At 43.3% G+C, this 16,093-nt stretch overlaps 1 protein-coding gene across 2 annotated transcripts in view; it reads left to right on the top strand.

Annotated features, from left to right (window-relative positions):
- Window positions 1–16,093, top strand: part of LOC126248601 (protein FAM214A) — a 234,427-nt gene that overhangs the window by 92,334 nt on the left and 126,000 nt on the right. For both annotated transcript variants that reach the window (XM_049949737.1, XM_049949738.1), the window contains exon 2: window positions 2,112–2,141. The gene's annotated coding sequence lies outside the window, so the exon portion shown is untranslated. The remainder of the gene's footprint in view (window positions 1–2,111; window positions 2,142–16,093) is intronic.

Genomic DNA, 16,093 nt, shown 5'->3' with positions numbered 1-16,093 from the left:
GGAGGAAATCATAAAGAGTCTGTTTTCTCTCATCTAATTGTCCATTTCCTGCACCAAATTTTCATTAACGACCGAAGGACGCCCACTCCGTTGTTCATCATGCAATTCGTGCGGCCATCTTTAAATGCTGTCACCCACTTCCTTACCATTCCATCACTCATAATGTTTTCTCCGTAAACTGCAAAGATCTCACGATGAATATCGATCGCTTTTAGGCCTTTAGCACTAAGAAATCTTATAACAGCCGGTACTTCAGTCGGCGGGACTCAAGATTATCGGAGGCATCTTAAACACTCAGTACACAACGTAAACAAGAAAGAATCAGACTGTAATGGTGTCAGTGCGTAGATTAAGGTACAGGCCTTCATGTAAAAATAAAATTGAGATATCTTAGCACGTCTTTCTTAAATTTAAAAACGGTACTTACTTAAAAAACACGCCTCGTAGTACAATTAAGTCCTCTGTCATTCATTCATTCAGCAGTTCGCAGACAAAGCTACGGATGTTGGTATCTGTATTTTATTTCAGCTACACAATAAGGCCACTTCACTGCAATGTTTAGAGGTTTCTCGTCATGAGTAGTGGGGACAGACACGTAGAGTGCGGACGTAAATTATCACCTTCCATCGCAAGATATATTAGCGAGCTCTGCAGCGGAAGTGAGTGGGGATTTAAATGAATGTATCCTTTTGATATGTGAGGTTCTAAACATTCCGGATAGCGGTTTACGCCTTGCTCTAGAAGCTCACCGTTGTCACACACATCCCATCAAAGTATCGAGACTGGATTAATGAAACATAGACGAACGTTAAGATGGTGGTTTTAGTGCTTCAGGTACTTTACTTAGTCTTCCCCACTTGAGTGCAACGCACGGGACGTTCATACATTGTCACTCTGGCATTAACACTGGTCTTCTGTATATGGGAACAAACTCCGGGAAATTAAACACCTCCCAATGGCTTGGACGATTTCCTCTCGTCACGAGGAGATAATTTCAGCTAGGCTGCATATTGGGCACTGCCGTTTCAGTCGCAGTCATTGAAATGGAGATCCCGCATCATTCTGTGCTTACTGCAACCAACCATTGACAGAGCACCATTTTCTGACCCAATGCCGATTTTATAATCTTTTACATTTTAATGTAGTTTGCCATATGAATAATCAGATACTTTAGCATATACCAAAAGAGCTGAAGATGGCGTTTTGCTTTTTATTCGTCGTAGTAATCTGGAGAAGGAAATTATTTTCAACCATTTGAGCAACCTCCTCAAAAGGGAAATAATCGTCCTTAGCTATCCCTCTTCTCCAGTCGATTAGGCTCTGAGTATTATAGACTTCAAATTCATTCGTTAATTGACCATTTTAAATTATGACACGGCTACTTACCTCAGCTGTTTTGCGCCCTAAAGCAACAGCAAACGGAACGTTCATATAGTCATGCGAATCTGTCAGAAAAGTCCTTTGGGGTGTTATTAAACTTGCGCGACACAGTGGCTTAATATCGACTAAATCGTCAAATCGTTGACCCTTCATCTGAATTTTCGCACTTCATCGTTTTGTGGTAGGTTCGCATCGATAATACTGTGTATCGTTTCCACTGATTATTTTTCACAGAAAAGGTCCGCGTTTTGCATTTCAATCAAGTATCAGCAGGCGTCCACGCATAGGTGTTTTTTGTTGTTCGGGAGTCTAGGAGTGCAGGACAGACTTTGCCAACGCTTTTATCTTCTTAAAAACTTGTTGGAGGATCTCTCCAACACTTATTTTAGAGATGTTGTTTCATTGAGATTTGTGATAACGTTGACACATCACGGCCGCAAGTCCACTATTTAACACTGCCTGCCCACAACTAATTGGTCGAATGCACGTCTGTTGTTTACAGTTGTTAGTTCAAGCTGCCACAGTAGATAACGCGCTGACATCCTTTTATATGCCAGGAATAAATAAGTCTTAGAACTTCTTGGACGGACGGTGTATGACTTATGCAGAGATCATGACTTTGTACATATTTCACAGGAAAATGTTGATAGATAAAACAGCCTAATATACACATAAAAGTAAAGCCAGTACTACAGAGAAGAGCGAATACTAATCTTTCTTTTCCTTTGCAGGTGCAGCTTCAGTGCGTGCAGCATCGTCACGTAAGTTTGGAAAAATATTAGCCATACTTTTTAAGTCTGTATTATGGTAGTAACTGATTCTGTGTTACATTATCTGCCATTGTGGCCGAACCGTATAAGCCGTAGCTTTTAAGGTAAAGTGTAGTCTTAATGCGAGAAACAAAATGTTTTTATTCCTTTCGGGTCCATACACTGAAGAGCCAAAGAACCTGGTACACGTGCCAAGTATCATGTAGGGCCCCCGCGAAAACGCAGAAGTACCGCAACACGACGTGGCATGGACGCGACTGATGTCTGAAGTAGTGCTTTAGGGAACTGACACCATGAATCCTTCAGGGCTGTCCACAAAACCGTAAGAGTACGACTGGGAGATCTCTTCTGAACAGCACGTTGCAAGGCATCCCGGATATGCTCAATAATGTTCATATCTGGGGTGTTTGGTGTCCAGCGGAAGTGTTAAAACTCAGAAGAGTGTTCCTGAAGCCACTTTGTAGCAATTCTGGACGTATAGTGTGTCGAATTGTACTGATGGAATTGCCCAAGTCCGTCAGAAAGCACAATGCACATGAATGAATGCTGGTGATCACACAGGATGCTTACATAAGTGTCACCCGTCAGTCGTATGGAGGCGTATCAGTGGTCTCATATCACTCCAGATGCACACGCCCCACACCATTTCAGAGCCTCCACCAGTTTGAACAGTCCTCTGCTGACATGTAGGGTCCATGGATTCATTAGGTTGTCTCCCTATCCGTACACGTAGATCCGATCGATACAACTTTAAACGACTCGTCCGACCAGGCAACATGTTTTGCAGTTATCTACAGTCCAATGTCTAAGTTCACGGGCCCAGGCGAGTCGCAAAGCTCTGTGACGTGCAGTCAGCAAGGATGCACGAGTGGGCCTTCGGCTCCGAAAGCCCATAACGCTGATGTTTCGTTGAATGGTTTGCGCGCTGGCACTTGTTGATGACCCAGCATTGAAACCTCCAGCAATTTGCCGAAGGGTTGCACTTTCACGTTGAACGATTCTCTTCAGTCGTCGTTGGTTCTGTTCTTACAGGATCTTCCGGCCGCAGTGACGTCTGAAATTGTTTTACCGGATTCCTGATATTCGCGGTACACTCGTGAAATGGTCGTACGGGAAATTTCCTAGATCATCGCTACGTCGGAGATGCTGTGTCCCATTGTTCGTGCGCCGTCTATAACACCACGTTCAAACTCAAAATGTTGGTAACCAGTCATTGTAGTAGCAGTAACCGATCTAACAACTGCGCTAGACACTTTATCTTATGTAGGCGTTTGCCGACAGCAGCGCCGCATTCTTCCTGTTGACTTATCTCTGTATTTGAATGCGCATGCCTATACCAGTTTCTTTGGCACGTCTGTGTACAAGCACGTAGTATGTGTTGTACAGTAAAGTGGTTACTTTATTGCGTTTAGCTTGGCTTCGTTGGTTAGGTGTTCATACAGTTGTTCCCAGAGCCGAGCATGTAATATTGTGCTGTCTCCAACAGAAGTGTGCCTCGTAAAATATTCATTAACCGTTTCTTCATTGCAAATTGAGTGAAGCTGATTTGTCTGCAATAGCTGTAATAGAGATTAGTAGTCTTAAGATAAAGTCGTAGGAGCTTGGGTTTAACGGCTGGCGCCATCTGTTTCTAAATTCAGAGCTTCCTCCTGTGCAGTCTAGTGTGTCGCAGCGCCTGAAGGACATACGTACCTTAAAATAGGATATTAAACCTGCGGTATTATAGACTACCGGTCTGTATCCGAGAGTACGAAAAATTTATGCATATCCTGTCTTTTCTTCCATCTAGCACTTTAAGTAATGAGTATTAAAGCTGTAAACCTGCCGAGCAATTGATGTGATACGTAGCTGCTCACTCGGGCCTACTTTTCGAATAAACGCATAAAGTTTTTGGGCCGCAAACGAACATGTAAACTCAGCCGCTTATGAAAACTGACTTCCCATTAAACAGAATACAAAAATAAATGTGAACTTTCAGAAAGCAAATTGCCTAAGATTTACGGTCCTGTGGAGCATATTTTTTATGGGAATGGCGGGTTGTGGGGGAACTCTCGGCACACATTCTTCAAAATAACTTCACGATTTGTGTGTTTTTTTAAAGGCAAACTTCGTGTGTCGTGTCTGTATAAAAGCATTTTCCCCTCGTACTTTCCGAAAATTTGAATCATAAACATTCTGGCATCTTCAGGAGATTTGAAACGTGTTTTTGGTGGCAGCAAAATTTACAGCGATTCTTGGTGGTCCTGCACGTGAACATATGCATTTCTTGTTTCTTAAGTTTCGAAGGTAAAGAATGGCATTATTGCTTTGACTGAATTGGCTGAACTACACTGAAGAATACTATAAATAAATAAGGAATCTTATCTGGTTTAGTCACTAACACCGAGCGTTAGTAGGCAGCCTAAAGTTCCGAACACTGTCTAGTGTCTGCTAAATACTACCAGTGGCAGACGCAAGCGTAATTAACTGCAGTAGTGTTGAATACAGCATATTGCTCCGCGGAACGAAGGACCAAAGACATCAAGCGAATAACAGTCAATAGAAGTATAAAAAGTCTTCGGTTGGTGTTATAACTTCGGAAGAAAGTCCACCTACTGGCTTTTCTTTCTGCAGGCGATTGGCTGGCTGGTACTTTGAGTACACTTCCGTACTCCTAGTTCTACCTTCAGTTGCCGAGCACTACCTCGGGTACGTCTCTGAACGTAATTGTTTCTCGGCAATGACAGGATATGTTCTAGGATTCAGATAGTACAGGAATGTTGCTAGAGCGTTCAAGGACCGGTATATATCACGGCAAGAACTGGACCTACAGCGCTCTATATGAAAACGTACTCTTAAAAGAATATTTGAGGTATTTCATCTGGGTCGGTAGTCTATTTCCTACCATTTATGCTGTCGTATGGGTTCGCTTTTTTCATGATTCGGCAACTCTGTTTTGTATTTTTAACTCTGTGGTCGGATGTCTTCCTTTCTCTATAGTCAAGTAGGGGAGGGATTCGTGTGTGTCACCTGCTTGTAAATCGTGTTAACTTTTGTTTTGCGGTTTATCATATTACAACTGTTTGAGTGACTTTTCTGAGGCGGAGAGTGGGATCAACATAAAGTTTCCCTAAACGAGTGTAGATAGCTACTTGAAACAGTTACGCTGGCCGGCATAGTAGAACAATAAATCCTAATTGAATCCGCTCCGGTATCGCAAGGTAGAGCGTTGCGCCGTAAGGTGTACGAGCAGCTCATCGGGAGTATTCGTGTGATTTCGGGGAAGTCCGTGAACTTACCATAGTGCTATTACTGAAAACCTCAAGACTGATCTCGTTATGGAAAGGTCTTGCTGAAATAAAATTGAACAAATTTACAAATTTTGGAAAAAAAAATTTCTTTGTTTGTCAGCGAAGATTTTGTTTCCTTCTTCACGTGGAAATATTTTCTTTCTTGGCTTGTGCAGGATAAATTTTTCACAAAATAGGTTATATCACTCACATTACTTAAGTAACGGTGACTTAGGAATGTATAAAGGATGTCTTAGTTTGGAGTTGACGTATTAACTGCTAGTACAGTGCCGGTGGTGGTTAAAGGAAATTAGAGGGCAGTTTCGTCACAGTTACCATGGTGACATTAGAAGCTCGTAAAATTGCTATAACCATGCCTATCAAACGGAAAACTCGATGACGAGTAGGAAGAAGTTAATTTTCGATGTTGGCAGCAGAAATTCGTCGGTCTCCTGTGGCCAGCGCGAGGTATTTCTGTTCTCTGAAAGTAGTGCTGGCAGCTTTTCTTGTTCACCAGAAACTCGGCCATTGATCCTACGTTTTGTGTGCACCAAGGTGCTTACGTTACAGTTATCGCTGGTAATTTTTGAAGTCGTCGCCGCAAAATTATTCTGTTGGACAGGCATAGACTACAGTTGCGGCAACTCTCCCTCCCTCCCTCCCTCCCCCTCCCCCCCCCCTCTCTCCGTGTGTGTGTGTGTGTGTGTGTGTGTGTGTGTGTGTGTGTGTGTGTGTGTGTGTGTAAGGGGGGCGGGGAAGGGGGGCGCTGCGCGGGATTGCGCAATGTTAATAGAAAGTCGATAGCGGTTCAAAAAAACTAAGGTATGGCAGAAATCTGTTATATATCACCAGTACACTATATGTAAACAGGGATCAGAGCACAACTTCGTTCTGGCAACTAGTTTCTAAAGTTTCGGTGGGGCTCATCTTACCGTCACACTCTCGCGTGTGATCTGTAAACAGCTGAGTTTCCTGCTACGTTAACATATTTCCAAACACACTCCATACATTGTCTTAGCAGCTACCTGTAATGAATTTCAAATGTCGAGCGTGAGTTTACAAAAGGAATGATAACGAGCGTTTGATTGTTGTCAGTAGTGTGTTATAGAGCACCAATCCTACAATAACGCTTGCAAGAGATACCTGAGAGGCGAGAAAACTTAGCCTGTACTCTGTGTTGTCGACGTACAGGTTCACACCCGTATTAGTCTACCTCACAATTATCTGACGATACACGGGACTGAAATTTTCGTCTCGGGTGAACGCTTAAACAAGGAAAAATATGGTAAAGATATAACAAACCTGTTCATTGACAACTGGTGACACCACATTTCACGCAAGTGGCATTGTTTGGGTGAAGGTTGTATGATATACACGCAGAAGGCCATGTCCTTGGTGTAAACTATGCAGCCGTAAGAGTTGCCAAGCTGAGAACGGTAAGAGCGCGTGCCTCGTATTTATTAGTCTGCAGCGGCTATTTGCTGATAATTCACTAGTTAACAAATTGAAACTTGTTTCTGCATTTGGTTTGTAGGATTTATTTCCTTTTGGGTTGCTGAGTTCACTGATAGAATAAGTTTTCCTCTATCAAGTTACACTTCGAAGGCAGCAGAACCAAAAACAGTACTGGCGAACATCGACCGAATTAAAACTTACAACAAATACATATTCAGAACTTTAGAACTCAGTAGTGTTTAATATGTGTATACGCACATAGCACCAATAGAAAGCCTAAATTAATTCACAATATATTTTCATCTTTAATTTCATTTGGTATTCAAAAAAGTGACAACGATGCTCTGTTTCATCACTCTCTGATAAGACCTCAGCAATAGTCGTCCATCATCGAAGGGTTCCAGTGATCGCGATTGCGGTATTCCATCGTATGGATGTGCTGGTGAAAATGTTCACCCCGCCCATCGCTTATAAAATGTAAAAAGTGAATTTTAATACATATTCTACATTTGATGTTCTGGTAGCTGTTTAACAGATCATTCACAACGGGAACATAGAACATAATCTCCTCCTCTGTTGTACAAAAAGCCCTTCACAGTAGTTTTGAGTCCGCAGCTCGTGGTCTAGTGGCTAGCGTCGCTGCCTCTGGGTCATGGGGTCCCGGGTTCGATTCCCGGCCGGATTGGGGATTTTTCTCTGTCCGGGTACTGGGTGTTTGTAATGTACTCATCATTTCATCATCATTCGTGACAGTGAATAGATTGGACTGTGAAAAAATTGGGACTTTGTACAGGCGCTGATGACGGCGCAGTTGAGCGCCCCACAAACCAACCACCATCATAATCATCATAGTAGGTCTGAAAGAGGAACAAGCAGCTAATTCGATGTTTATGAGTTTGGTATCAAAAGTTGGATCTTGCATAAATTTTTTTATTTGTGGTCCAACAAATATACCTTCTTTCAGCTTTGCTTCACTCAATGTAGGAATCTGTATTGTTGTTCTTGACGTCACCGCTGTCCCACTGGCACAAAAAAAAAGTATTTCGTGAACCCACTCTGTAAACTTATGGATTGCAAGTTACAGATAGGAAGAGGCAAACCTTCGCGGGATGTAGGCATCTACAGTGAAGATACATTTGGATACTTTATTTTATATCTAGTTTTGCTTGAATTCCCTCCAATATTTTCGAGACAGAAGTAAGTCTGACAAATAGTATTAAGGTTCACGCCATACCACCGGAAGGAAGAATAGCATGACCCGGCGTTTTTCTATCAGCCATTTGGTTTAAGTGGTAGTACAGGTTATGCAGGCAGTACGAGGCGCAAAATTTTTATCTTGATCACCAATATGGCTATCAAAATACAGTTTATATGCCTCATTAACTAAATCAGTGATTGGTTTTCTTCCAGATTTTGGGATGAATTTCCTACATAACAATAGCTGTCGGGGTGGTTTAGACAATGATGCCGTTTGCCAGTTGCTATTTTTACTTACAAGGGAACCTCCCCATCGCAACCCCCCTCAGATTTAGTTATAAGATGGCACAGTGGATAGGCCTTGAAAAACGGAACACACACCAATCGAGAAAACAGGAAGAAGTTGTGTGGAACTATGAAAAAAATAAGCAAAATATACAAACTGAGAAGTCCATGTGCAAGATATGCAACATTAAGGAGAATGTGAGATAAGGAGTGTCGTGGTCCCGTGGTTAGCGTAAGCGGCTGCGGAGTGAGAGGTCCTTGGTTCAAGTCTTCAATAGAGTGGAAATTTTAATTTTTCATTTTCAGACAATTATTATCTGTCCGTCCGTTATGTTTTCATCACTTTTATCGAGTGATTATCACATCCACAAGTAAACCTAAATCGGGTAAGGTAGAAGAATCTTTTTACCCATTCGCCAAGTGTACAAGTTAGGTGGGTCGACAACATATTCCTGTCATGTGACGCACATGCCGTCACCAGTGTCGTATAGAATATATCAGACGTGTTTTCTTGTGGAGGAACCGGTTGACCTATGACCTTGCGATCATATGTTTTCAGTTCCCATTGGAGAGGCACGTCCTTTCGCCTACTAATCGCACGGTTTTGCGATGCGGTCGCAAAACACAGACACTAAACTTATTACAGTGAATAGAGACGTCAATGAACGAATGGACAGATCATAACTTTGCGAAGATAAAAAAAAAAGTAAACTTTTCACTAGAGGAAGGACTTGATCCAAGGACCTCTCGTTCCGCAGCCACACACGCTAACCACAGGACCACGGCGCTCCTTGGCACATACTCTCCTTGATGATGGCTATCTTGCACATGGACTACTCACTTTGTATATTTTGCTTATTTTTTTCATAGTTCCACACAACTTCTTCCTGTTTTCTCGACTGATCTGTGTTCTGTTTTTCAAGGCCTATCCACTATGCCAACTTATAACTAAATCTGAGGGGGGTGCGATGGGGAGGTTCCCTTGTTAGTGTAAGTTTTAAATGACACACTGTTCCATTTTCTCTCACAAGAAATTCACTTAGGTAACAATAATTCGTAATTTACTGTTTCGAGGTAAGTGTAAGGACTGCACCATGCGTGTTCAAACATGCGCTATATCATAATCACTTTCGCACTAGGGCCCATCTTGCCATCATGTGAGTAAAGTTGATAATCTCGTCACACATGCCATATAGCATTATAGTGACAACGTGTAGATCTCTTAGCATTCTTGCGCAAAAAATTTAAAAAATAGACACCTAAACAAAATGACAAAAAACAGTGAAATACGGGAAATAACTAAGAAACAATAACGCTAAAAACTCTAATCTTATGTGCTAGAACATTTTTGAAGGTAGATTTGGACTTTACAAGCCAAAGTGCACGAATGGATGAGTCACAACTCAGATGCAAAATACACTATGTGATCAAAAGTATCCGGATACCTGGCTGAAAATGACTCAAAAGTTCATTGCGCCCTCCATCGGTAATGCTGGAATTCAATACTGTATTGGCCCACCTTTAGCCTTGATGACAGCTTCCACTCTCGCAGGCAAACGTTCAATCAGGTGCTGGAAGTTTTCTTGGGGAATGGCAGCCCATTCTACACAGAGTGCTGCACTGAAGAGAGGTATCGATGTCGATCGGTGAAGATATAATCTCCATCCCCGAATTGCTCTTCAACAGAGGGAAGCAAGAGGGTGCTTCAAACATCAATGTAGGCCTGTGTCGTGATAGTGCCACGGAAAACAAAAAGGGATGCAAGCCCCGCCATGAAAAAAACACGACCACACCATTACACCACCGCCTCCGAATTTTACTGTTGGCACTACACACGCTGGCATATGACGTTCACCGGGCATTCGCCATACCCACACCCTGCCATCGGATCGCCACATTGTGTACCGTGCTTCGTCACTCCACACAACATTTTTCCACTGTTCAATTGTCCAGTGTTTACGCTCCTCACACCGAGCGAGGCGACGTTTGGCATTTACCGGCGTGATGTGTGGCTTATGAGCAGCAGCTCGACCACGAAATCCGTTTTCTCACCTCCCGCCTAACTGTCGCAGTACTTGCAGTGGATCCTGATGCAGTTTGGAATTCCTGTGTGATGATCTGTACAGATGTCTGCCTATTACACATTACGACCCTCTTCAACTATCGGCTATGTCTCTCAGTCAACAGACGAAGTCGACCTGTACGCTTTTGTGCTGTACGTGTCCCTTTACGTTTCCACTTCACTATCACATCGGAAGCAGTGGATCTGGGGATGTTTAGAAGTGTGTAGATCTCTCGTACAGAGGTATAACACAAGTGACACCCAATCACTTGGCCACGTTCGAAGTCCGCGAGTTTCGCGGAGCGCTCCATTCTGCTCTCTCACGATGTCTAATGACTACTGAGGTCGCTGATATGGAGTACATGGCAGTACGTGGCAGCACAACGCACCTTATATGAAAATCGTACGTTTTTGGAAGTGTCCGGATACTTTTGATCACGTAGTGTAGATGTTGAGTCGTGATACAGCCCTTCGCCTAACCCGTCACTAAAGTGTCCATCCTGCATGACCTAAGCGCAGTTTAGAAGGTGCAGGAGCATAAATTTAGAAGACGCAGGAGCATAAAAGTTGAAACTTGTTCCAATGAGTTCCCCACGAACTTTACCTATTATTTATACGCCAACGATTATTACGCGTGGCGCCTTTTTAGTTTTTATTGGGGAGTTGACTTTTGGACCATCTTTAAGTTAAACAAAGTGCGCTTAATGTTGAAATGGACTACAGTCAGGAGACTGAGCTGTTTTCATTTAAGGAGTAATAGCTGTTTTACTCTTAGGCTCTGAAAATGAAATCTTGAGAGGAAAATTCCGTAGTAAGGAGTCTGCGTTTCGTAACGATTTGTCCAAACAATGGCACGAAAGTGCCTGGTCTTCGTTGCTATCCTTGGCTTTGACGATCAGATGGTGTGGATGCCGAAGAAAGATTATGTTATAACCAACAATTATTTGGTGATCGACTACGGCAAGTTTTGAAGAATTAAAACCCAGCTATAATCTAACATGATTCCTGTTATTTCGAGCTTCGAACCATCAGACTAGATCATTTTACCCTGCGCGTTGTTGTAGAAAGTACGGAGTGATTTCAGAAAGTAAGTTACACATGTCGTCCCACTCGAAGACCATTGCACACAGAGTGGCGCATTGTCGGAAGAGAGTCCATGTTGCGGATCTCCAACACACGCAGTTTTGCTGCGGTGCGGGTAACAGGTACATCACTGTGCGACTGAAATGGCGCGGCAACTGGAAACTTACTCCAAAGTTGGAGTAAGGGGAACAGTAAGACGTTTGTGGGCAAAACGTTTAAACTGCACACCCATTCTCCGTGTAATTCTGTATTAATATGGACCAAATTCAGTGTCGCGTACAGCCGAAGTGAAATTGTGCCAACAATTTGACCGAGGCCGCACAGACGGGGGTTGATGCTGATCAGGAACGAATGTCATAGACATAGACGACAATTTCTAGGCAATCGAGGAAGAATGTCAGGGGGAAAGATATTGTCCAACGATGAGGACGTCGACACAGCGGTTCCAGAATGGTCTGTAACACAAGAGCAGCTTTCTGACATAGAGGATGGATGTGATTGGTAGAGCGCTCCGACGATTGTTTACAGAGACTTGATGACGGAGTTGAAAAACAGGGTCATTCATGTGTCACTTTGCAGTGTAGTGTAGCATTCAGTAAAAGTGACTTGGTCTGCCATAATAATGTGTACCTTGCTTTCTGAAATGAACTCGTTCGTGAAGCTGTGCAATATTTACACTCAGTTTCAGGCTGCAATATGCCGGCTTCGATATGAACAAAACAGTTTTTGATAGGATAAGCTGAAATAAAAAAAATAAGGAAACTATGCTTATCTACGTGTTCGGTTAAATCTTCATGGTGAATGAGGTTAGTATCAGCATCTTTCTCGCGAGATGTTGGAGATTAGGCAGTTCCCGTTATGTGCCAGAGGTGCCGGCACAGAACATCAGACCCAAGTGTAGCAACACAATGCAAGCCGGTAGTCTGCGTATTGTCTCACGGTGTTGTCAGTGCGTACGGGTGAACGCTGCGAACGTTGGTTTCAAGAAGCAGCAGCGCAATTATGGGCACGCTCCGTTAGCTCTGGAGTCTTTATCACACGATTTTACAGGAACTATTCGGTTAAAAATTTTTATTTCTGCGTTAAGTGTAGCTTTATATATGAACTTCATGGTGAGGCGCCCGTTTTGTTACTCGGCATAGTTGTGATATTTCGCATTTAAGTGAAACACTATGCGATATTCGAAAGTTTACAGTGAAAAATAGGGGTCGCTATGATAGAGCGTCTGGTGCATATCACATTAGACATTGCTGTGTATGAAATGTAGCTAACATTGAGTTTTTCGTTAGTCTTGAGATGGTAGCTATCCACAGTCTCGAGAAAATGTCGTACACAAAGTCCCGATCGCGAGTGCCAACGATAAGACTATTTCATTATAGCTTTAAAATCCCTCGTCTATCATGAACGGTTTAAGATACAGACCTAGATTTTGGCAAAGAGGAGAGTATCTTGCATAGGGTTAACATGTGGAACTTCGTGTCATAAGTGAAGAAATTACACGCTTTTTATACCAAGGATGCGCTTTTTCATAAGTTGTTGACCTGAGTTGTTCTCAGCTCCACTTCCTGATGGTTTGTAGAAAGAAAATATTTTTGGTATGTTTCAGTACCAGCTGCTCGTTACTAAGAACATGCTGGGATACGGGACTCCACTGAAATCGGAACAAAAAGTAACTAGATGACTATACCCGTTACCCAGATATCGTCATCGATTCAAAAACTCTGACGAAAAATAAGTTTAACAATTGAGACTAATGTGAATCGCCAATTCCGATGCAGTTTGTAGGGAATTCTGTAACCCAGGGTATTCTTAATAACGAACTACTGAGACTGAAACTAACAGAAGTATTTTCTTTCTACACTTCCGTCATCTTCGACGTGTGAAGAAGCACAGCAAATAGAGAACCATCTTTCCGATCCCACCCGGTACAGCGAGAGGTAGTGAATCTTTTAACTAAAAATACACTACTGGCCATTAAAATTGCTACACCACGAAGATGACGTGTTATAGACGCGAAATTTAACTGATAGGAAGAAGATGCTGTGATATGCAAATGATCAGCTTTTCTGAACATTCACACAAGGTTGGCGCCGGTGGCGACACCTACAACGTGCTGACATGAGGAAAGTTTCCAACCGATTTTTCATACACAAACAGCAGTTGACCGGCGCTGCCTCGTGAAACGTTGTTGTGATGCCTCGTGTAAGGAGGGGAAATGCGTACCATCACGTTTCCGACTTTGATAAAGGTCGGATTGTAGCCTATCGCAATTGCGGTTTATCGTATCGCTTCATTGCTGCTCGCGTTGGTCGAGATCCAATGACTGTTAGCAGAATATGGACTCGGTGGGTTCAGGAGGGTAATACGGAACGCCGTGCTGGATCCCAACGGCCTCGTATCACTAACAGTCGAGATGACAGGCATCTTATCCGCATGGCTGTAACGTATCGTGCAGCCACGTCTCGATCCCTGACTCAACAGATGGGGACGTTTGCAAGAGAACAACCATCTGCACGAACAGTTCGACGACGTTTGCAGCAGCATGGACTATCAACTCGGAGACCATGGCTGCGGTTACCCTTGACGCTGCATCACACAGGAGCGCCTGCGATGATGTACTCAACGACGAACCTGAGTGCATGAATGGTAGAACGTCATTTTTCGGATGAATCCAGGTTCTGTCTACAGCATCATGATGGTCGCATCCGTGTTTGGCGACATCGCGGTGAACGCACATTGGAAGCGTGTATTCGTCATCGCCATACTGGCGTATCACCCGGCGTGATGGTATGGGGTGCCATTGGTTACACGTCTCGGTCACCTCTTGTTCGCATTGACGGCACTTTGAACAGTGGACGTTACATTTCAGATGTGTTACGACCCGTGGCTCTACCCTTCATTCGATCCCTACGAAACCCTACATTTCAGCAGGATAATGCACGACCGCATGTTGCAGGTCCTGTATGGCCCTTTCTGGATACAGAAAATGTTCGACTGCTACCCTGGCCAGCACATTCTCCAGATCTCTCACCAATTGAAAACGTCTGGTCAATGGTGGCCGAGCAACTGGCTCGTCACAATACGGCAGGCACTACTCTTGATGAACTGTGGTATTGTGTTGAAGCTGCATGGGGAGCTGTACCTGTACACGCCATCCAAGCTCTGTTCGACTCAATGCCCAGGCGTATCAAGGCCGTTATTACGGCCAGAGGTGGTTGTTCTGGGTACTGATTTCTCAGGATCTATGCACCCAAATTCCGTGAAAATGTAATCATATGTCAGTTCTATTATAATATATTTGTCCAATGAATACACATTTATCATCTGCATTTCTTCTTGGTGTAGCAATTTAATAGCCAGTAGTGTATATTTTAATTAATCAGTGATATTGGCTTCGATTGACAGTTGTCCAGATTCTGCAAGTCGTCGGTGTGTCTTCTAGCTAGAGTTACGCTAGAGTTTCATTGCGTCATTTCGACTCTTCAGCATAAAAGCAACATCGTTCTATTAGAAATAACAGATTTGCTTATTTATGAGTGGATTATAAGATTAGGAAATCATGAAAGCCATTATTTTATGAACCTCTTGATACATACTCATAAGACGAAAACAAATTACGAATACATAATACGTATCTTGAACACACACAATAATGAAGGGTGGTTGCAAACTGCCTACGGTATCTACTGCTAACGACGTAATACCAACCTGGATGCGTAATCGCTTAGCCTCTCGGGAAGTTCATTACCAGACGCACTGGCAGCGATGTACGTTCACCCTAAACTCTTTCACGTGCAAGCACTTAGGACAACAATGAAAGGAAATGTAGAAACAATTCGCGGAGCTCGGCCAGCTGTGGGTTGTGCAGCGCGCTGGTGCCGCGGTTGGCGGCTGCTGCGGTGCTTCACATTCCCGTCTATTTCCGGCCATTCAGCTGCCGTTGCTGTTTTCAGTTGGCGGTCGCAGCCTTGGAGCTCGATCTTCGCGCCGAATGCCGCCTTACATCACGTCCATAATGTATGCAAAATCGTGGGCGCTGCGCGAGTCACCGCTGTGTTGCCGCTGAAGACGGTTGAGTCATGTCATTTGGGCGGGAAACGGACACGCAGCATCAAACAGCGGCCGCTTTTTATAAACTAGGTCATCCGTGCTTGTTTCTGATTACAAAAAAGAATGCAATGTACTAATGCCTTTACTGCCTTTGTAAGTACTCTATAAGAAGACAGAACCAGATTTATTCGAAGAACGCTAAGGAAATGTAACTAAAGGGCCAGTCAGGTAGCTTACAAAACGCACGTTGGACCAGTTCTTGAGAATTTTACGGTGTTCTGGGGGCCCTTTTTTAAGTGTTGGGCAGAGTGGTACTTCGACGGAGATGGAATGTTGACAGTTCTGTGGAATCAATAACACACCAGGAAGCATTTTTTACTTTGACAGCTCGAAACCAAAATGTCACAGTCCAGCTCAACCTGACCACCTCTGAAGATGGGCAAACCATTATGAAACTGGTAAAGTGAAAATAAATTACCTTAGAAAAATTGTCGCAGTTGTTTAAACCCTTCAACATACTGGGTGGCTAAAGCTAAACTTTC

The sequence above is a fragment of the Schistocerca nitens genome, chromosome 3, assembly GCF_023898315.1.
Source record: "Schistocerca nitens isolate TAMUIC-IGC-003100 chromosome 3, iqSchNite1.1, whole genome shotgun sequence".
Lineage (NCBI taxonomy): Eukaryota > Metazoa > Arthropoda > Insecta > Orthoptera > Acrididae > Schistocerca > Schistocerca nitens.
The sequence above is the reverse complement of the archived record's forward strand: the minus strand, read 5'-3'. Positions and strand labels throughout refer to the sequence as shown.